We start from the raw sequence: 23343 nt of genomic DNA on the forward strand, positions 1-23343 counted from the left end.
GGACTGGTGCACTTCACAAAATAGATGGCATCATGAGGAAGGAAAATTATGTGGATATATTGAAGCAACATCTCAAGACATCAGTCAGGAAGTTACAGCTTGGTCGCAAATGGGTCTTCCAAATGGACAATGACCCCAAGCATACTTCCAAAGTTGTGGCAAAATGGCTTAAGGACAACAAAGTCAAGGTATTGGAGTGGCCATCACAAAGCCCTGACCTCAAACCTATAGAACATTTGTGGGCAGAACTGAAAAAGCGTGTGCGAGCAAGGAGGCCTACAAACCTGACTCAGTTACACCAGCTCTGTCAGGAGGAATGGGCCAAAACCCAACTTATTGTGGGAAGCTTGTGGAAGGCTACCCAAAACGTTTAAAGTGGTGATCCTAACTGACCTAAGAGAGGGAATTTTTACTAGGATTAAATGTCAGGAATTGTGAAAAACTGAGTTTAAATGTATTTGGCTAATGTGTATGTAAACTTCCGACTTCAACTGTATGTGTTTGTAGATCGACTGAGGTGAATGAAGCTACAGCAACCAATGTGATAATGGCTGGGGTCATTTTTGCTTGTTTTTGTTCTCCAAATAGCATTTTAGGAGTTTTTAAACTGTACAGCATTGCAGTAAATTTCTTGGAATAGATCTATGAGTATAAGAACAAAGGAGAGAGTCAGCTTTGGTAGAGTGGAGAGCCTCTGTGACACAGAGGAGAGCGGTCCCAGTTGAGTGAGCCGCCTTGAAGCTTGACTGGTTAGTGTCAAGGAGATTGTTCTGAGAGATATAACAAAAGAGGTGGTAAAAAAAACGGACCAGGATTTGGCTTAATCTGTGTCCAGGAAACCACCCTTGAGAATTATGAATGTATTTTTTCAATCCGGAAACTATGGATCAACTGGGATCTATTACACTTTTCATTCAAATCAGTACAATCAAGATAAATCCCAAACTAGTGATATGGCAAACTCATTTTTAAGTTTACAGTGGGCAGTCTCCAATACTTGGTCAGTAATGACAGTTTGACTTAGCTTCTTAGTTCACACGTCTTTGTCTCAAGGGCTGTTAGCTCTATTGACCTTCATAAATTCAGAATGGCATCAAGTGTTTTTCAGAAGTTGGGGCGTTAGACTATACATGAGGAACATATCAAAATAATTGCAATATTTGATTTTGGGGTTTTGAATACATAAATACTATTATGTTTTACTTCTTCTGCAAGTTTACATAGTTGCTATGGCAAAATGATATTCTGATGCATCCAATAGTGAAACTGCTGCGAAAGCAAACAGAGTTCACAGAATGGGCAGCCTTCTGAAATAAGATTGACAGTATCTGTACCTCAGAGGGAACTTTAATACTTATTCAATGGGCTTAACTCAGACATTTTCTCTCAAATTTTCAGAGTAAATGTGTTATCATGCATATTCCCATATCACCCATATAACTGCATTTTAAATGTTTTTTGGCGCCTCTGTTCAGAGAAATAACACTTGGGTAAAAAGAGACAGTTATTATTCTAAAAAGCTATCTTTGGCCTTCCTAATGGAGAACTGAAGTGGGGTGAGATTAGACACAGTGCTATGATTTTTCCCTCATTCTCACTTTTTCTACTTGAAAGTCTATCTCCCTATGTCATTACCAATATTTTTATGGCTCAACCCTAGCTCTTTAAAATATAATTGTGCTAATGCATCTATCAGTCAAATCAGCCAATTATAATATTCTATTAGAATATTGTCACACTTCCATTATAGCATATTCGTCTAATAGATGCTATGATAACTGTGGCTCACTCGCTTACTCCACATACTGTAGCAGTGTAATCAGTATGAGGACTGACCAACTCCCAGAGTATGTATTCAGGCTGGCCTGTGTGTGTCTCTGAGTAGTAATATTGTCTGACAGGGACATAGGCCTAGTGCTCCCATTATGCAGACAAAGTGTTAAGCTGATCTGGGTCACACTGTACTCACATCTGTCAGCATGACTGTGGAAGATGGCACACATCCACCTCTGCCCACCATGTTGACCAGAAACTGTTATGTGTCGTCGGTTTCATAACCACAATTCAATAATGATGAGACGGGAGACAGGAATCAGTTCAACCATTTATCTACAACATGCTCATCTCAACACATACAACCCCCATGATGCTCTGCGGCACAACCCCAATACAGAACTCCTCCTCCCCTCCTACATGAACTGTCAGGAGAATCTGTTCTACAAGTCAAAGCGTCTATGTGCCCGCCTATCTCTCGTTGGGTAACGGCGGTCAACCTGACTCTCAACAACGTCTCTAGGCTGTGGCGTTGACACAGGTGTAGCCACGTGAGTATCCTGTGTCGGTCTCGTGAGTCTCGTCAGTTCAACCATTTATCTTGAACATGCTCATCTCAAAATGTCCCATCACAAAGTCAGATGTTCAAAGGAACAGGATCATTGACATTAATGAGAGATAATCTCAGGCCAGACCCTAATTAAATGTATTAAAAGACTGTGTCCATTCATTCAGACATTCTTCATTAGGATTTGAACTGTTGTGTACTTGGTAAATTACGATTAAGTTACAGTTAACCAGCACTGTGCCTATTACACAACTATTTAGACCCACAGGCAGTACTGCACATGGACACATCCATCCCTGTTGTGTCATTGAGGATGACACAGTATGCTCAATTCAATTAGTTTATTTAGCATGTCATATTTGCTATTGGTGTAATTAGAAAATACACATTCCTTTTTATCAATTGACCTGTAAATGTAGAGCTGCTTTGTTGCATTTAAGCCATTGATAAACACAGACTACTATGTGAATGAAATGTCAGATGATTTGAATTGGGTTTGTTGATGAAAGAAAGGCTTGGTGAAATGTGTTTATCCATATTCACCCCCCTATTGAATACAGTCCTCCCCTGGCCCAGCACTCTGTATTCAGGTACAGTACAGTGAAGTCTGGTACCTCTTTAGGCAGAATGGGAAACAGTGTAGGCATTACTCATTCTAAACTAGCAGTACTAGCTACTGTAACTACAGATGGGCATTACAAATACTGTCGTGTGCAGAATATGGTGTGAATACTACTACACATTTCTCCCCCAAAAATGTAGGCAGAATTTTGCCTCTCACAGGTGGCTCGCCTAAATGTTTCTGGATTAAGATGATAAAACTTGGGTCCTCAAAATGAGGTGCTCATGTGCTGAAGAATTTCAAAGGTAAAGAAATTAGTGATGGGAATTTCAGTATGTCAGCATAACTTTTTCTGCAGGTTTCCTCATGGTTCTATTTAAAGTCATGTTCTCAGAACATTAAAAAACATTCCATAAAAACAAAAAAACATTAGTAACGTTCAAAGAACGTTCTAAGAATGTTATTTAAAAACACATCCGTTCCGTTTTCAGCATCAACAAAACTCTCTCTATCCTCTATCTTGTTGAGTGCATGTTTCCCGGTAGCGGTGCATGGGTAACAAAATGGGGAAACTAAGCCAAAAAAAAAAAGGCACATTACAACCTATGTGTTGTGATAATTGCGTTGTTTGCTCTATAACCTGTTAGTTCATATGCCTTGACAACGTGATATATAGGCCTAAGCCGAGACAATAAGACAGTGGGCAGAATAAATTCAACCACACCTTTGTTTCATCACAAAACTGGAGAGCAACATCTGTCTGGTGAAGTCCACAAAACATATTGCATGTAACAAACAGTTACATGACCTACAGCATGGTCCCGCAAGTCACTGCCTCCACTATTCCAGCACCATTTCAACTTCAACATTTTAACATCACCTATGCTTATTCTAATACAGTGCAACTGAAAGATATCAAAAAACGATTTCGTCCAATCAACGTCAGCAAAATAGGATATGGCTTTCCATGTTACTGATTTCGTGTGTGTGTGTGTGTGTGTGTGTGTGCGTGCGTGCGTGCAAGTAGAAAAAACATGTTGACTCACCCTACTTGTAGAGAAACTCCATGCCATCCCACTCTTTCATGTTGCCTGAACGATCTATGACTCTGTCACACAGTACACACATTTCGTTTTTGTTGTCCTAGGCTACCTGGCTAAAATGCTTGCTCGCTAGCCTAACTTACTTTCATGGGCAACGATGCGCCAGGCCAGCTAGTTAACATTAACCTACTACTTCTAGCTACATGTTGAACTTATATCCTCTCAGACCAGGGGCACAATGTAGGAATTTATGGTTGGATCAGAATCGCCTTTATAATCATTGGCCAGTATGGAGAATTAAGTAAAACCACAAGTCCAAATCTTTAGTTCCATCCATGGCTGATTTAGGAAAGGGGTGCGATTTTAGCTAGCTAGCTAGCCACCGAAGGACAACAACACAATGAGATGCAACAATTCAAGTTTTTTTTCTGCCAATGACATTTGACTTCAGATGTGATGTGATTGGTGTGAAGCCAAATCCAAACTGACTTCCCTTGACACTTTTTTTAGGGGCGCCAGGACCATTCATAGCTGAGCTCACTCAGTTTAGCTCAATGCTGATTGGCTATTATTTTATTTATTTTATCCTGGGTGGCCAAACGCTCGCTGGCTTTCCTTGCATTCAATGCTACGGGCAACAACAGTGTCATGTTTCTTTTTGACCAGACAGCATCAGATAGATGGGCTACCCATACTGAGACCGAAGGGAGGGGTGTTTTCTCCGGTGAGATACATTCAGCCTCTTGCAAATTGAAGGACATTTATGAATAGACTAAAATTAACAGATTTGTATGTGTAAAAAAACATGGAACGCTAGCTCCATCCTGGTGGCGCATTGGACTAATTCCATGTATAGATAACAGAAGATCATAGGTTTGAATCTCACTGACTCCGTGCCACAATAAAAAATAAATGGGTTTTCATGATTAATGCCTAAGCAAATGAATTTCCATGTGTCCTATCTGTGCTTGGTGTTCAGAACAGTTAACACAAACTAGGCTAGCAGTGTTATTAAAGGTCTTATTGAAACATGTTCTCAGCATGTTATTTAATTACCTTGAAATAACCTATAATTGTCACGATTCAGACAGACGACCAGAGGACCACAATTGCGTCACACCAGAAAGTTTATTAAACTTAAGGGAAAAGGGAAGTAGGGAGTGAATGAAGGCTCCAGGGGTAACAGGGATCCCGTCCAATGCGCTGGGTCTGTGCCCCCAGTGGCAGCGATGCGTCCCTATGAAGCCGGTGGTGGGTGGTCCAGAAGTCCTGGGGGGAGACACAGACACAACAGGGCGGAATGAAACCAGGCAGCAGTACAGTTCAAGGGAATCCAAAATACGTAGTAGCAAGGCAGAAGGCTGGTCAGAGTTACCGGGATTGAAGAGTAGTCAGGAGTCGTAATGGCAGAAGCAGGTCTGGATCTCCTAAGGCAGAAGAGTATCCAATAAACAGGCAGGTCCGGGGTCACAAAACCAGGGTGAGCCAGAAGCGCGAGCAAACAGGTTCCGGGTGTGAGCTTTGCAGACGATCTGACACCGGAGAGCTGAAAGACAGGGCCTTAAATACTGGGAGAGGTTAGTGGGTAATGCAGCGCAGCTGGCAGAGTAATTAGAGCCGAGCAGAGCAGGGACAGGTGGAGCTAGTTAGGCTGAGTAGAGAGAGGGAGGTGAGCAGAGTGGAAGATAGTGGAAACCAATTAAGGTGGTAACCCGGTGGAGTGAGAGGGCTCATGACAGAACCCCCCAAGGGACGGCCCCAGAAGTCCCAAGAGCAACACCACGCCGGGCGGGAGGAGGGGAGCCGGAGGAGGGCTAGAACTCCTCCGAACGGTCCGAGTGAACGTCCTCATCCTCGGAGGAAGCCGGAGGGCCGTGGTCGGGAGATGGGACAGGTCCCGAGACAGGATCAGGCACAGGACAGGAAGCCGAGCGGGCCGGACGGTTAGGGACCCCTCTGGGGCGGCCCCTCACGGATTGCAGGTTGATCAGGATGCCGTTGGTGGAAAGCGGTGATGAGAGTCCTATCCACAATCCGACTAGCTGGCACCCAGGTCCTTTCCTCAGGTCCATAGCCCTCCCAGTCAATGAGGTACTGGAGACCCCTACCCCTCCGTCTGGACCGAAGCAGGCGGCGGACGGTGTAAACCAGACCACCATCGACGAGCCGTGGAGGAGGAGGACCAGGCGCAGCAGGGACCAGCGGACTCTCATGGATGGGCTTAATCTTAGACACATGGAAAGTGGGGTGCACCCTCAGGGAATTAGGCAGTTGGAGCCGGACAGCAGTTGGGCTAATCACTCTTATGATAGGGAATGGGCCAATGAACCGAGGTGCCAGCTTCTGCGACTCCACCCTGAGTGGCAGGTTCTTCGATGACAACCACACCCTTTGACCCACATGGTAGGTGGGAGCAGGAATTCTCCGACGGTTGGCCCCGATAGTGTAGCTGGCAACGGACCTGAGGAGTGTGGCTCGGGCTTGTGACCAGGTGCGGCGACATCGACGGGCAAAAGCAAGTGCAGATGGGCAAGTAACCTCCTCCTCCTGGCTGGCAAATAGAGGAGGCTGGTATCCATAAACACATTGGAAAGGGGACATACCGATGGCAGAGCAGGTCAGAGAATTGTGTGCGTACTCCACCCATGTCAATTGCTGCGACCAGGAGTGGGGGGTTGCGTGAAGTCATGCATCGCAGTGCCTTCTCGAGCTCCTGATTAGCCCGCTCTGACTGCCCATTGGATTGGGGATGGAATCCGGAAGTCAGACTGACTGTGGCTCCCAGCAGGTGACAGAACTCCTTCCAAAAAGCGGAGGAGAATTGTGGACCACGGTCAGAAACAACATCCCTTGGCAGTCCGTGGATCCGGAAGACGTGTTCCAGGACCACCTGGGCGGTCTCCTTGGCGGTTGGGAGCTTGGGGAGGGGAATGAAGTGTGCCATCTTGCTGAAACGGTCAACGATGGTGAGAATGACGGTCATGCCACTTGAAGGGGGCAGCCCCGTGACAAAGTCAAGGGCGATGTGAGACCAGGGACGTCTGGGCACAGGCAGGGGCTGCAGCAATCCGGCTGGGGGGCTGGCAGGACGACTTGTGTTGGTTGCAGATGGGGCAGGCTTGGACGAATTCCCGTACATCCTTCCTCAGAGAGGGCCACCAGAACCTCTGGGCGAGCAGGTTGTAAGTGCGGGTGGAGCCAGGGTGACAAGCTAGGGCGGGAGTCATGTCCCCACTGAATGACCTGGGACCTCAGGTCTTCGGGGACAAAAAGGCGGTCAGCTGGGCAAGTGCTGGGACCTGGCTGGTTACGGAGAGCCTCCAGCACCTGTTCCTCAACAGCCCAGGTCAGAGCTGCAACGATGCAGGGACTTGGCAGAATCGACACAGGGTCCTTGGAGGGGGTGTCATCCTTCTGGAATTGACGGGAGAGGGCGTCTGGCTTGGTGTTGCGTGATCCAGGCCGGTATGACAGAGTGAAATTAAACCTGGTGAAGAACAGGGCCCAGCGGGACTGCCTGGAGTTCAACCGTTTGGCCGTGCGGATGTACTCCAAGTTCTTATGATCGGTCCAAACGAGAAATGGAATGGTGGACCCCTCCAGCCAGTGACGCCACTCCTCCAAGGCAAGCTTCACAGCCAGCAGCTCACGGTTCCCTATGTCGTAATTGCACTCAGAGGGGGACAACCGACGTGGAGAAAAAGGCACAGGGATGGAGCTTCCTACCCTCCGCAGCCCACTGAGAAATCACAGCACCAACTCCCACATCCGAGGCGTCCACCTCCACAATGAATTGCCGGTCCACATCAGGCATCTGGAGGATGGGAGCGGAGGTGAACCTCACCTTGAGGGTACTGAAGGCTTTGTCGGCTGCTGGGGTCCAGGTGAAGGGTTGCTTGGTGCTGGTTAGAGCAGTGAGAGGGGGCAGCAACGGTACTGTAGTTCCGGATAAACTTCCTATAGAAGTTAGCAAACCCCAGAAACTGTTGCAGCTTCTTTCTGTTCTCCGGAACTGGCCACGAAGTGACTGCTGATACTTTGGCAGGATCCATTTGGATACTTCCTTCTGCCACTATGTACCCCAGGAAGGCCACTGTCTTGACGTGAAACTCACATTTCTCTGCCTTGGCGTAGAGGGAATTCTCCAGAAGACGATGAAGGACTTGCTGGACATGGCGGGTGTGTTCAGACAGGTTTCTGGAGTAAATTAAGATGTCATCCAGGTAAACGAAGACAAACTTGTTTAACATGTCCCGCAGTACATCATTCACTAGAGCCTGGAACACAGCAGGAGCATTGGTGAGGCCAAAAGGCATAACCAGATACTCGTAGTGGCCTGTTGGTGTATTGAATGCGGTTTTCCATTCATCTCCCTCCCGGATCCGCACTAGGTGGTAAGCGTTTCTGAGATCCAACTTGGTAAAAACAGTGGCTCCCTGGAGCAACTCAAAAGCAGAGGTGAGCAGAGGCAGAGGGTAACGGTTTTTCACTGTGATGTCGTTGAGTCCCCTGTAGTCGATGCAGGGGCGAAGAGATCCGTCCTTCTTCCCCACAAAGAAGAAGCCAGCACCAGCAGGAGATGAAGATGAACGGATTAATCCTGCGGACAGAGAGCCATTGATGTAGTCCTCCATGGACTTTCTTTCAGGAGCAGACAACGAATAAAGACGACCCCTTGGAGGAGCTGTTCCAGGGAGGAGGTCGATGGCACAGTCGTACGGTCGGTGAGGGGGCAGAGATGTGGCTCTTGCTTTGTTAAACACCTCTCTGAGACCATGGTAGCATTCTGGGACATTGGAGAGGTCCGGAGCGGAGTTAGTAGGTACTGGCCGAGGGGGTAGTGCGGCAGCAAGCAGGCAGGTTCGGTGGCAGTCCTCTCCCCACTCCCCTGATCACCCCGGTCACCCAGTCGAGCTGAGGGTTGTGCCGGCGGAGCCATGGGTAACCCAGGATGAGGGGTTGGCCTGGAGAGGGGGAGCAGGTGAAACTGGATAGTTTCTTGATGGTTTCCGGACAGACCCATCGAGACCGGGGCCGTGACATGAGTGACCGATCCGAGTAAGTGTCCGTCCAGTGCCCGGGCAGGAATAGGAGGTGTCAAACGGAGGTTCTCCAGTCCCAGTTGGCGTGCCAGCTTGACGTCCATTATGTTGGCTTCGGCGCCAGAATCCACCAGAGCAGCCAGGGTGTGAGTTGAGTCAGAGAGGCGGAGGTGAACTTGCAGCAGGGGTTTGCGGTCGGAGGACTGGATGGTCATAGAACTCGACCGGACTCCCCCTACGCCCGGTGAGCTTCGGCCCTTTAAAGGGCAGGTTACCACACGATGTCCATCACCTCCACAATAGAGGCAGAGGTTTGAGGTGAGCGGCGCTGGCGCTCTGCAGGAGTGAGGGAGGCTCGCCCAATCTCCATAGGCTCAGACTGATCAAGCTGACCTGGGTGAGTGGCAGTAGATGACAGGAGCCCAGTCGGATCTCTCCGAATGCCGGTAGTAGGTGGACCTTGGCGCCCCCTCTCACGACGACGGGTCTGTATCCTTCTGTCGATCCTGACAGTCAGTGCGATGGCTTCATCAAGAGTGGAAGGCAGTTCATGGGAGACCAACTCGTCCTTGATATAGTCAGCCAAACTATGGAAGAACGCGTCCACCAACGGTGGTGTGTTCCAAGAACTTCGTCTAGCCAGGATTCGGAAGTCGATGGAATGGTCTGCGACTGTACGTCTGCCTTGTCGAATACTGAACAGTTCACGAGACGCCTCTGCGGTGGGTGAATCCAGGTCAAACACCTTCAGCATCTCCTCAGCAAACAGGTCGAAGGTTGCACATGCGGGGGTTTGACGTTCGAACTCTGCTGTTCCCCAGAGTCGAGCTCGGCCCGTCAGGTGAGTGATGGCATACCCAACTTTAGCCCCCTCCGTGGCGAAGGTCCTTGGCTGCAAGGAGAACTGAAGTCGGCAGCTAGTCAGGAATGGCCGGACCTGGGTTGAATCGCCGTTGAACCGCTCGGGGTTTCCAATCTTGGGTTCCGGAGCAGCGGCTGCAATGACCGGGGCAGGTAACTCGGGGGCTGGGCTGGTGGGCAGACTGGCTGGGGTAAGGTTGGTGAGGAGTTGAATGAGCATGGCGAGTTGTTGTTGCTGCTGCTGGAACTGCTGCTCATGCTCATCGGTTTCCATGTCGGGGAAAGTGTGCGCTGAGTCCATAATGGTCAGATCGTACTGTCACGATTCAGACAGACGACCAGAGGACCACAATTGCGTCACACCAGAAAGTTTATTAAACTTAAGGGAAAAGGGAAGTAGGGAGTGAATGAAGGCTCCAGGGGTAACAGGGATCCCGTCCAATGCGCTGGGTCTGTGCCCCCCAGTGGCAGCGATGCGTCCTATGAAGCCGGTGGTGGGTGGTCCAGAAGTCCTGGGGGGAGACACAGACACAACAGGGCGGAATGAAACCAGGCAGCAGTACAGTTCAAGGGAATCCAAAATACGTAGTAGCAAGGCAGAAGGCTGGTCAGAGTTACCGGGATTGAAGAGTAGTCAGGAGTCGTAATGGCAGAAGCAGGTCTGGATCTCCTAAGGCAGAAGAGTATCCAATAAACAGGCAGGTCCGGGGTCACAAAACCAGGGTGAGCCAGAAGCGCGAGCAAACAGGTTCCGGGTGTGAGCTTTGCAGACGATCTGACACCGGAGAGCTGAAAGACAGGGCCTTAAATACTGGGAGAGGTTAGTGGGTAATGCAGCGCAGCTGGCAGAGTAATTAGAGCCGAGCAGAGCAGGGACAGGTGGAGCTAGTTAGGCTGAGTAGAGAGAGGGAGGTGAGCAGAGTGGAAGATAGTGGAAACCAATTAAGGTGGTAACCCGGTGGAGTGAGAGGGCTCATGACAATAATTTAGTTAATAAAACCTCCCAGGAACATTTTAATGGAACCATAGTAAAACGTTCTCAGAACCTCCCTGCAACCTAAAAATGAATGTTCCCAGAAAACATTCAGTTTTACCAGTCAGGAAACTTGTGGCTTCGTTCCCAGAACCAATGGGAATCCAAAAACATATGTTCCCACAACTTCCAAGGAACCAAATGTGCTCGCTAGGCATACTGTAGGGTATGTCAAATCTGGTTATCAGGGTCAGAATCAAAATGGTGCCATTGCTTTCCCCATTGATGTGCCAAAATATAGCATAAATCACCACTAAATGCATTCACAAGCACAGGAATCTAATGATGCGATTCTCAAGTGATTTCATGTAGGCCTACAGTACTATAGCTGTATTACCTCAGGGTGATGATGAGACAAAGGGCAGTCATTCAATTACTACAGTCAGACAGATGGCATGGATGGAAGAATGGCTTAATTGACAAACTATAAATCTCCTGTCCCGTGTGGCTCAGTTGGTAGAGCAAACGCCAGTGTTGTGGGTTCGATTCCCACAGGGGAACTAGTATGGAGAAGAAAAATGTATGCAATCACTACTGTAAGTCGCTGGATAAGAGTGTCTGCTAAATGACTAAAATGTATATCTAATCTGAAGCATTTTATCAACCCAGGCGAAAGAAGCAGTAAGGGACATCTGGTTTCCCTCCATGGTGTTTCTGCTGTGAGAAATATAACATCTCGTTGATGTGTGATGTGTCATCAGGTGTGAACAATGACACTCATTCCCCTCAACATTCAATAGGTGCGAATACACCCTATGAAACAGTATACTGGCAGGGCTGAATGGGAAGATACCAAGATAGTTTAATTGGCATGTGCAATGCATCCATTTGGTTAGCAACATGTAGGCAATCATGAATCACTTACTGTAGCCTCTAATCACTGTTATGTAGCACACACTGCACCCTCTGTTGGTCACCATTGCCTCTACAGCTGGGGGATCATCTCAGTGCTAAGCTGCAGAGGGGTACATGTAATCTTCAGACAGTCAATCAGCCCATCATAACAGGAGAGAGAGAGAGAGAGAAGCTAACAGCACTGCTAGAGAAAGTGAACATTTCATTTTGGCCTGAGGTGGTAGGATGTCTGACAGAAATCGTTTGGGTCAATATAAGCTTTTTGCTTCCTCTTGAAGTATCCCAGTAAGCAAAATTACGTATTTTCAGCGTCTTTGCGACTTTGACGTCACGTGCATTTCAGGCGCTAAATGAAAGGTTAGAAGACATAAAGGTATTAGGGTATTTCAATTACATTTGGAAGGAAGTATTTAAACATTCTTTATTTGAAAACACAAGTAATTTAATATTGTAATGTTTTATTTTATTTATTTTTTATTTCACCTTTATTTAACCAGGTAAGCCAGTTGAGAACAAGTTCTCATATACAACTGCGACCTGGCCAAGATAAAGCAAAGCAGTGCGATAAAAACAACACAGAGTTACATATGGGGTAAACAAAACATAAAGTCAAAAATACAACAGAAAATATATATACAGTGTGTGCGAATGTAGTAAGTTATGGAGGTAAGGCAGTAAGTAGGCCATAGTGCAAAATAGTTACAATTTCGTATAACACTGGAATGATAGATGTGCAAAAGATGATGAATGAATAAATAACAATACGGGGATGAGGTAGTTGGGTGGGCTAATTTCAGAAAGGCTGTGTACAGGTGCAGTGATCGGTAAGTTTCTCTGACATCTGGCGCTTAAAGTTAGTGAGGGAGATAAGAGTCTCCAGCTTCAGAGATTTTTGCAGTTCGTTCCAGTCATTGGCAGCAGAGAACTGGAAGGAATGGCGGCCAAAGGAGGTGTTGGCTTTGGGGATGTCCAGTGAGATATGGAGAAGCTCTGGGTCACGGTCAGCCTCACTTCCGGGTATTGGCCTCAGTCTAGCAAGCAGGTGGAGAGGATGAACCAGGAGCTGGGGAGGTTCCTGAGGAGTCACTGCCAGGACCGGCAGGGAGAGTGGGCCCGATTCCTTCCATGGGTGGAGTATGCCCAGAATTCGTTACATCACTCATCCACCGTGCTGACTCCCTTCCAGTGTGTTCTGGGTTTTCAGCTGGCCCTGACTCCGTGGACCCCGGGCTAGACGGAAGCTCCTGCGGTGGATGAGTGGTTCAGGCACGCAGAATAAGTGTGGAGGGAGGCTCACGTGTGACTCCAGCGCGCCGTCCACCGTCAGAAGAACCCGGCAGACCGCCACCGCAGTGAGACTCCCGTGTTTCATCCTGGGGATCATGTCTGGCTCTCTACCAGGAACCTCCCACTCCGCCTGCCCTGCAAGAAGCTGAGCCCCCGGTTTGTGGGGTTGTTCAAGGTTCTCCGGAGGGTCAACGAGGTGACGTATAGGTCACAGCTTCCCAGTGACTACCATATCTCACCTTTTTTTCATGTCTCCCTTCTCAGGCTGGTGGTTCTTGGTCCCCTGGCTGATGCTGTCCCCCACGACACCCCTCCGCCCCACCTGGACGTCGAGGGAGGTCCCACCTATGCCGTCATATCCCTACTGGACTCCCAACGTCGTGGGGGTCGGCTCCTGTACCTGGTGGACTGGGAGCGGTATGGCCCAGAGGAGCGGTGTTGGGTTCCGGTGGAGGACATTCTGGATCCCAACATCATCCGTGATTTCCATCTTCGCCAACCGGACTGGCCCGCTCCTCGTCCTCGGGGCCATCCCTCTGGCCGGCGTCATCCTGCGGCAGGAGCCGTGCGTCAGGGGAGGGGTACTGTCACGTCTACTCCCGCTCCTTCCCTCCGGCATTCAACGTCGCCGGTTTACTAACCACCGGTCCTGGTAACCATCATTATGCGTACCTGGCATCAATCATTACACGCACCTGCACTTCATCATGAAGTACACCTGTACTCCATTACCTCACTCATTACCCCCCTTTATCTGGCACTCCCTTAGGTTCGTTCCCCAGGCAGTATTGTTTCTGTGTTTCATGTCAAGATGCTACTCCTATGTTGTATCCTTCCATGTTCTTTGTTATATTAAACTTACCACCTGCACCTGCTTCGTGACTCCCAGCGTCTATGTTACAGTAGTAAAAACGACCTTGTATTGAATCCACCAATAATAGCCTAGGCCTAGGTGTGTGGAGACAGACATATTGTACAATATGTGGAAATATAATCCTAAAAAAGCTTTACAGTTTCGCTTCCCTTCATTGAAAATGAATGAGGTGCGGTTGTTTCATCGCCCCCAACGTGCTAGATGGATTTCTTCCGATAGCCTACTGTCGGGAACGGGCAGTTTACTCGCTGCGATGGCCGTGATGCACTTGTGCCAAAAGCCTACCTCTTTCTTGTTTTACTTTCTAAAGCAATGTTTGCGCAATAGGTCTATTTGGAAGATAAAATATTTTGGTAGCCTACAGCAGACAGATTAGAGTATTCACTTTTCAGCAAGAGCCATTTGCTTTCCAACCTCTGTTTTTCCCACAATTGTATTTTATATATTGCGAAAGGCCTGCTTTGTCTGCATGCTGTAAACTGACAGATTTGCCGCGCGTTCCCGACTGTAGGCTATCGGAAGAAATCCATCTAGCACGTTGGGGGCGATGAAACAAACGCACCTCATTCATTTTCAATGAAGGGAAGCGAAGTGGGCAGGGGACCGTTGGGCAAAGCCAGCATGGGCGAGGGAACAGGGCGGGACCAAAGTTGGGAAAAGCGGGAACTTCGACTGACCAATCAAAGCTCACTATAGTTTCCAGCTCCTACTGGATTGGCTGTTGATACCTAGCACTACCTAGCCTGCTTGCTAGCACCGACATGAGGGCAAAACTAGCGTGGTATCCGTATAGTGGATCACTGCTGAATGCCTTTTTATTGGGCTACACACAATCCACAGCTAGGCTATTTTGAAAAATAAGCTTTTTATCCTCTGTGGTGTAGTAAACTAATCTGAATGATTTCATTTATTTCTGAACAGATAGCAGTAATTCTATAACTTTGGAAAATGTATTTCAATTTGTCAGGGGTGCTGCAGCACCTCCAGCACCCTTCCCGGGGCTATGATTCAATAACGAAATAAATGATGAAGTGCTGCTGTGCGTAGGCCGTCAGCCAACCATGACCACATTTCAAGCCATGCATGTTTGGATACCGGGCGCGGCGCGCAATCTCTGTACAGGGCAGACTGGGAAAAAAGGCACAACTGGGCGCAGGTCAGCTCCGTACAGGGCAGACCAACGGACAGGGTATGGGTGGGGGGTGGCAAACCTGACGATGTCACGATGACTTGGAGGCAACGGCAAAAACGGTATACAAAAAAAATTATGTGTGTGTATATATATATATATATATATATGTGTATATATATATATATATATATATATATATAACCACCCAAAAGGACACTTGGCGAGTGGGAGGGCAAATGGGCAGGTGCTCGGGATCAGGTAGACCCCTATCTGTGGACGTGCCTGCACTCATGAGTGCAGAAATGCTCAAACAATTGCTTGAATTACTGCTACCCTAAAGGAGCAGGGTGTAATAGAGCCTACGGTTCTAATGCAACAGTTCTAGGGGCAAAGTTCCACGTCAAATTTCAGTTTAAATTTCAAGTCACGGTAACATCATGAAACACGTTGTAACTGTATCAAGGTACAAAGCTAAGAAAGTAAGCAAACGCAATGGAAATGGTGGTAGTTACCTTTCACTACAGAGCAGATGATGGTGTTTAATTAGACAGGTTTCCCCTCCCCTTCATATTGAATTTTGCCATCAGGCCATTTGTGAATATCCTGAAACACAAACTCATGGGATACAAGCATGAATATCCAAAAATGGCAAGCAAGCAAATTGAATAACAATCACTACTTACAAGGGAGTGCGAGCAAAAGGTGTATGAAGTAGTCAAGTTTGAGTAAGATAATGACACTGCAAGTGCATGAGCCTACATTGCTGTAGAAGGGGCTGTTCAGAAGGGACCAACTATTTGCTTTAACCCTCAAATTAATAGAAAAGATCAGAAAACTAGATGATTCGATGATCAAGTACCTACCTGCCAGGATTTTGTTGGTGCAGTTCTTCACATCCCCCCACCAACTTTGGCCAGCTGCACAATCTGAGGGTAAGAATAATCTATATTAAAACAATGTTGTTCCATTTTATGAACTACCAAAGATGATACATCATACAGTAGTCTCTGCCTTGATTGTGACCAATAATAAGGTTGTGGTAGACACATGCCATTTTTAGTTGTCTTAATGCAAAGAAATCAAACATTACCATAAGCTTTCTGGCATCTGAATTGTTTAGCCTCTTGCTCCAGATTCTCCTCCAGAATTTCTAGCCTTCTGACATAAAAGGCTGAGTCGTCTGGCTTTGTGATTCCACCTATCCTCCACAGTTCCTCCAATATTTCCACCAGCTTAATCAGGACGCGTTTCTGGAATTCTTTTACAATTTACGTAATTTAGTGGTAGCAGAACCACAGAGATGGTACTCCTGCAACTGGACATTATCGATCACTGTGACGGCTCAAAGTGCATGGCTACCATTTGTCAGCACAACATTTTACAGTTGAGACTAAACACACTACTTCTGCTATGTTCCTTACGACACCATACTTATACCTACATAGCTGACATTTACGTGCATTTCTATGTTCTGTAGTCAGACAGCATCACAAGGAAAAAGTGCAGTCTGTCTCTATAGAACATAGCAGAAGTTGTATTTAGTCTCCATTTTAAAATGTGCTGACATGAGAGCCGTGCACTCAATTATGGCATCTTTGTAGACAGCCATGTAAGCATTAGCACACTCTAAAATAAAAGGTTCCTGGAGGCACATTAGGCCGCAGCTGTCTAAGCTCCCGAGTGGCACAGCTGTCTAAGGCACTGCATCTCAGTGCTTGAGGCATCACTACAGACCCCCTGGTTCAATTCCAGGCTGTATCACAACCGACCGTGATTGGGAGTCCCATAGGGCAGCGCACAATTGGCCCAGCGTCGTCCGGGTTTGGCCCCCCCATCAATTCCCAGAACACATTTCTGAATGTACAGCATAGTTCTTTTCACTGATGCTGCATACTCAAAATTAAAAAGGAAATGGACCCCCATTGCCACTCCCAATCCCATGGAGATGTCCTCCGGCTCTTCAGTGAGTAGCTCCTCTCCATCCAGGAAGAGTAGGATGTGGCTCTCATCCACAAAGGTATTCCCCTCTATTCTTATGGTAGGTGATGGGAACTTTACAAACTGTAAGAAGTAAAAAAATTAAAATAAAATTAAGGTTACTCAAGTCATATTTCAAACAGTAAGTTAACAACTGAGCACAGTACACCTTACACGGTACTACTAACTTTGCATTTATTTATTTGTCTTCTGGGAAATACACACCCTGTCTGTGATGTACAGTCCACTTGGATTTTCTTTGAAGAGGTGGGAGAGGAGCAAAATGGCTGCCGTGATCTTCAGATCTTAACTTGAAGGGTGTGTAATAAAAAGGCTGGATTAGAATCAATAGAATTAGAACGGCTCCATTCTGTTAAGGGTACATTTTACATGCAGTAACATTGATTTGTGAGCCTCTTCCGTGTGTGAGAGAAGTGCCGTCTTGTAGAGATTCAGCAACTATATGGCCATTCAGCCATTGTGCCAAATCCGGACAGAATGTTTCTGTCCATATCCATACTGAATTTGCTTCTCAAAAAAAATCAGAAGGTCAATTAGTTTATAATGCATCATCAATATACAGTGGGGAAAAAAAGTATTTAGTCAGCCACCAATTGTGCAAGTTCTCCCACTTAAAAAGATGAGAGAGGCCTTTAATTTTTATCATAGGTACACGTCAACTATGACAGACAAAATGAGGAAAAAAAATCCAGAAAATCACATTGTAGGATTTTTTATCAATTTATTTGCAAATTATGGTGGAAAATAAGTATTTGGTCAATAACAAAAGTTTCTCAATACTTTGTTATATACCCTTTGTTGGCAATGACACAGGTCAAACGTTTTCTGTAAGTCTTCACAAGGTTTTCACACACTATTTTGGCCCATTCCTCCATGCAGATCTCCTCTAGAGCAGTGATGTTTTGGGGTTGTCGCTGGGCAACACGGACTTTCAACTCCCTCAAAGATTTTCTATGGGGTTGAGATCTGGAGACTGGCTAGGCCACTCCAGGACCTTGAAATGCTTCTTACGAAGCCACTCCTTCGTTGCCTGGGCAGTGTGTTTGGGATCATTGTCATGCTGAAAGACCCAGCCACGTTTCATCTTCAATGCCCTTGCTGATGGAAGGAGGTTTTCACTCAAAATCTCACGATACATGGCCCCATTCATTCTTTCCTTTACACGGATCAGTCGTCCTGGTCCCTTTGCAGAAAAACAGCCCCAAAGCATGATGTTTACACCCCCATGCTTCACAGTAGGTATGGTGTTCTTTGGATGCAACTCAGCATTCTTTGTCCTCCAAACACGACGAGTTGAGTTTTTACCAAAAAAGTTCTATTTTGGTTTCATCTGACCATATGACATTCTCCCAATCCTCTTCTGGATCATCCAAATGCACTCTAGCAAACTTCAGACGGGCCTGGACATGTACTGGCTTAAGCAGGGGGACACGTCTGGAACTGCAGGATTTGAGTCCCTGGCGGCGTAGTGTGTTACTGATGGTAGGCTTTGTTACTTTGGTCCCAACTCTCTGCAGGTCATTCACTAGGTCCCCCTTTGTGGTTCTGGGATTTTTGCTCACCGTTCTTGTGATAATTTTGACTCCCACGGGGTGAGATCTTGCGTGGAGCCCCAGATCGAGGGAGATTATCAGTGGACTTGTATGTCTTCCATTTCCTAATAATTGCTCCCACAGTTGATTTCTTCAAACCAAGCTGCTCACCTATTGCAGATTCAGTCTTCCCAGCCTGGTGCAGGTCTACAATTATGTTTCTGGTGTCCTTTGACAGCTCTTTGGTCTTGGCCATAGTGGAGTTTGGAGTGTGACTGTTTGAGGTTGTGGACAGGTGTCTTTATACTGATAACAAGTTCAAACAGGTGCTATTAATACAGGTAACGAGTGGAGGACAGAGGAGCCTCTTAAAGAAGAAGTTACAGGTCTGTGAGAGCCAGAAATCTTGCTTGTTTGTAGGTGACCAAATACTTATTTTCCACCATAATTTGCAAATAAATTCATTAAAAATCCTACAGTGTGATTTTCTGGATTTTTTTTTCTTAATTTGTCTGTCATAGTTGACGTGAACCTATGATGAAAATTACAGGCCTCTCTCATCTTTTTAAGTGGGAGAACTTGCACAATTGGTGGCTGACTAAATATTTTTTTTCCCCACTGTATATTGGATTCAGATGACAGTACTTGGCTATGTTACATTAGTTGTGCTTTTTACCATTTCTTTCAATCAGACTTTTTGTCTACTTACAATGGCTGACAAACCGAGTGCTGGGTACTGTTTTAAGATGTCCTTGGTGCCTTGTTGTTTCATAAAAAGTCTTTCTCTTTCAGTCCTTTTCATTTTGTCTTGTAGGGAATTTATGTCCTGTCTCTTTTTTTGGCACTCCACCTGCATCTTTTCAACATGTAACTTCTGACTGAAGGAATCATCACCAGTCTCAATCTGAAAATCTAATATTAATATGATACACTATTGATACATACAGCATCAAACACGATCAAAGTCTATAGAAAAAGGCAAAGTGTCCCGCATTCACAAACCATCTAAGAGTGCTGATCTAGGATCAGGTCCCCACCTGTCCATACAATCTTATGATCTTAAAAACTGATCTGGGATCAGCGGTTCGACTTTGACACACTGAATATGGGCCATTATTTGTATGCAGTTACCTTGGGTATTTTGGTGTCATCTGGGTTTATTGTTTTCCCTTGCCTCCCTAACCTCTTCTGCATTTCCTGTACTTGTGCAACGTGAGCAAGCGGCTGCCATCTTTTAAATTTGTATTATTCTTTATCATGCCGTGCCATGACTCCTTAAAAAATAAAATGTGGAGAGGAGAAATGTCATGATGGATTATTGGGACTGAGGTCAGAGGAGCAGACTAGAGATGGTTTTGTTATGCTGCTGGGGAAATGTGATGGTTTAACAATGTGAGAAGAAAAATCCAAGCCAGCACATTATGGTCTGGGTAGGCACAATGGTGTAAAAAGTTTATTAGTGTGAATTAATGTGAGTAGGAAAACTGAAGAATTCTTACATATCCCTTCCCTCTCTGGTCTCTCAACAAGTGGTACATTTGAATGAGCGCTGTGCACACATCCATGTATTGCCGGGTAGTGGGGTACCTAAACAACATTACATTTAGACTAACAATTATTTTTATAATACAAATTACATTGATTGATGGCGTTGATCATCATCATGTAAAAGTTGAGTATGTGCTATGCTATCAGCTGCAGTGAGTATGACAACAGTACGGAGGAGAGTATGGAAGACAGAGACAGGAGAAGGGCTCAGGGTGACACACACACACAGACAAGCATTATGATTCATAATTGAGGAACTTATATCATAAACATTAAGCTAAGATCAGTATAGTACATAACTATACTCACCAAGTGTAGGTACACATGAAGTCGAACAATACCTGCACAATCTGAGACCTCCACTTCGAGCGCACTTTAGGGCGATGGGGATCATCACCATTTTTTTCACGTTTTTATTTTAATATGGCTGGAAATTCTGGAAGTCTAAACACAGATGGCCAGACTCTTTGGCTGATTAATGTGTCCTGTTGCTGGCCAGTTGATATGTCATGCTGAAGGCCAATTGGTGTATAATTTTTCTGGGCTGTTTGCTGCAGCGGTGAACTAACAATACAGTTGCACAGTTGTTTCGTGCTTTCAGGCTCAGAAAGAAAAAAAAAGAGCTGAGAATTGGGATAGGATCAATGTGACAGAATCAATGATGCAGATAACAGTCATACATTGATTGACCTATTTACAGCTTTTAGATTCTCATTTATTTATTTTTTGATTCAAACTTTTAGAATTGGAACGAGTTGCTCCACCATTCTTTGGTCCAATGACATCAATGTCGCACCATCAATTTGGTGTTCTGTGGGAAAAAAGATACAAAAGAAAAATAACATGTCAGTGTTCTGGTCAGAGCAAATCAGAATAGGAAACGCATATGAAAATGTGAAAACAAAAGTGTGTTGTGCTTATTAAGTTAGTTGAATTTTCACTAACTGCAATCCAGTGGCGGAGTGGAATTGACACTCTTCCCTCTGGGTACCTGTATCCATCTAACCCATGGAAATCGATCTCCTCACCAGGCCTTATAGCAATCCATTGTTGACTGTGTTGAACCATGTATGTGTGGTGATGGCTGTCGAAACTGGCTGTTAGTAGTACTTTCATTTTCATGTATATTCCACACACTTCCATGAACACAGGGATCTCTTCTGAATGAGCAGTGTCGATGACCAGATAGTCTCCTACATTGTATTGCGCGTTGTTCACTGCAATGGACTTTGTCTTGGTGACGCATTTTGCTCTGATGGCTTCTCCGAATCTGGCACTTAATACTGCACAGGCAGAGTTTGGAAGTGCATGCAGTGGGATGTCCCTTGTGTCAGCACATTGTGTTGTTGTGTTGCCAAGGCAGTTGTTGTTGGTTTGCTCCCAGCATTGTCTAAGCTGATGTCTTTTTGCCAGGGTCTTTGTTATATTTCTGAAGTTTCCCACAACTGCTGAGAGCCTCTTGAAATATTGGTGTTTCGCTTCAAATCGCATGGTGGACTGGTGGATCAAAGGTCCATAGGCAAGTAGCAGGCTAGAGTAGTGGATGAGGTAGTGCATCTTTGGGATTGTCTTCCCTGGAAACAGCTCCTGGAAGAGAGCTTGAAATTCAGTGATTTTTTTCTGCCAGATATGGGATCCAAGATCTCCTGGGGCCTAGATGATGTCGGATACCTCTCGGAGCAGGAGGTAGAGATCCCAAGCACTGCCATTTTGTATTTGACTACCAACCATTTGGGGGCGTAAATGGAAAAGTGTCCATTTTTCTGATGCACTTCCGGATAGATGGCCATTCTTCCTTAAGACTCTCTCGGACAGTGACACAGGTTTAGAAGACACATCTTGTTTGCCATAAAACAAGTTCTCAATCTCATAGTTAATCAAATCAAATTGTATTTGTCACATACACGTGTTTAGCAGATGTTATTGCGGGTGTAGCGAAATGCTAGTGCTTATAGCTCCGACAGTGCAGTAATATCTAACAAGGCATTATCTAACAATTTCACAACATATACCCAATACACACAAATCTAGTAAGGAATGGAATTTAAGAAATATACATATATGGACAAGCAATGACAGAGCGGCATGGACTAAGATACAGTAGAATATTTATAGAATACAGTATATACATATGAGATGAGTAGTGCAAGATATGTAAACATTATTAAAGTGACTAGTGTTCCATTTCTTAAAGTGGCCAGTGATTTCAATAGGCAGCAGCAGCCTCTAATGTGCTAGTGATGGCTATTTAACAATCTGATGGCCTTGAGATAGAAGCTGTTTTTCATTCTCTCGGTCCCAGCTTTGATGCACCTGTACTGACCTTGCCTTCTGGATGATAGCGGGGTGACCAAGCAGTGGCTTGGGTGGTTGATATCCTTGATGATCTTTTTGGCCTTCCTGTGACATCGGGTGCTGTAGGTGTCTTGGAGGGCGGGTAGTTTGCCCCCGGTAATGCGTTCGGCAGACCGCACCACCCTCTGGAGAGCCCTGCAGTTGCGGGCGGTGCAGTTGCCGTACCAGGCGGTGATACAGCCCGACAGGATGCTCTCAATCTGGGCAAGAGTAATTTGCCTCTCTTGAACCAGTTGTTCCAGCACTAGTCTGAGCACTGTGGGTATGATGCCCTTATGAAGGTCATGCATGACGTCTGGTGGAAACAGATGGGTAATTGGAGATGGCACATGATTCAGATGAGAGAAGCAACAGGCTTTTTTGATGCCATACATCAATGCATTGTCTGGATTTTCTTCCACAGCCTGCAGATTGTACTTGTTGTCTGGGTCACGCATGGTGAATTCCTCTTCAGTGATTTTTGAGCAAATGTCCCCCTTGACAACTTCAAACAAACTTTGACAAATGCGACCAGAGGAAACGTTTTTGCTCAACCCTGCAACTGCATGTGCGGAGAGATTATCTGTTGATATTGTTGTGATTGTGCCTCGGATGGTTTTGTTTTCACCATTGCATGATAACTTCACACCCTGTGTTTCCAATTCCTGGATGTCACGTATAAAAAGGCTTCAATACTTCTTCGTAAGTGGTGACTTTTTGAATAAGGTGGTGATGTATATATTTCGGAGTTGGGAAGTATCCTTGTGGTCAAGATTTCCTAATCTAAAGTACACTGTGGTCAATTTGTGCTTTTTTACAACCAAGAGGATTGACAACTTCAAATTAATCCACATAGAACTGCAGACAGAGGCTCTGCTGTGTTGGGATTTGATTTATTGTA

Source organism: Coregonus clupeaformis, chromosome 33 (genome assembly GCF_020615455.1).
Source record: "Coregonus clupeaformis isolate EN_2021a chromosome 33, ASM2061545v1, whole genome shotgun sequence".
In the NCBI taxonomy this organism is placed as follows: Eukaryota; Metazoa; Chordata; class Actinopteri; order Salmoniformes; family Salmonidae; genus Coregonus; species Coregonus clupeaformis.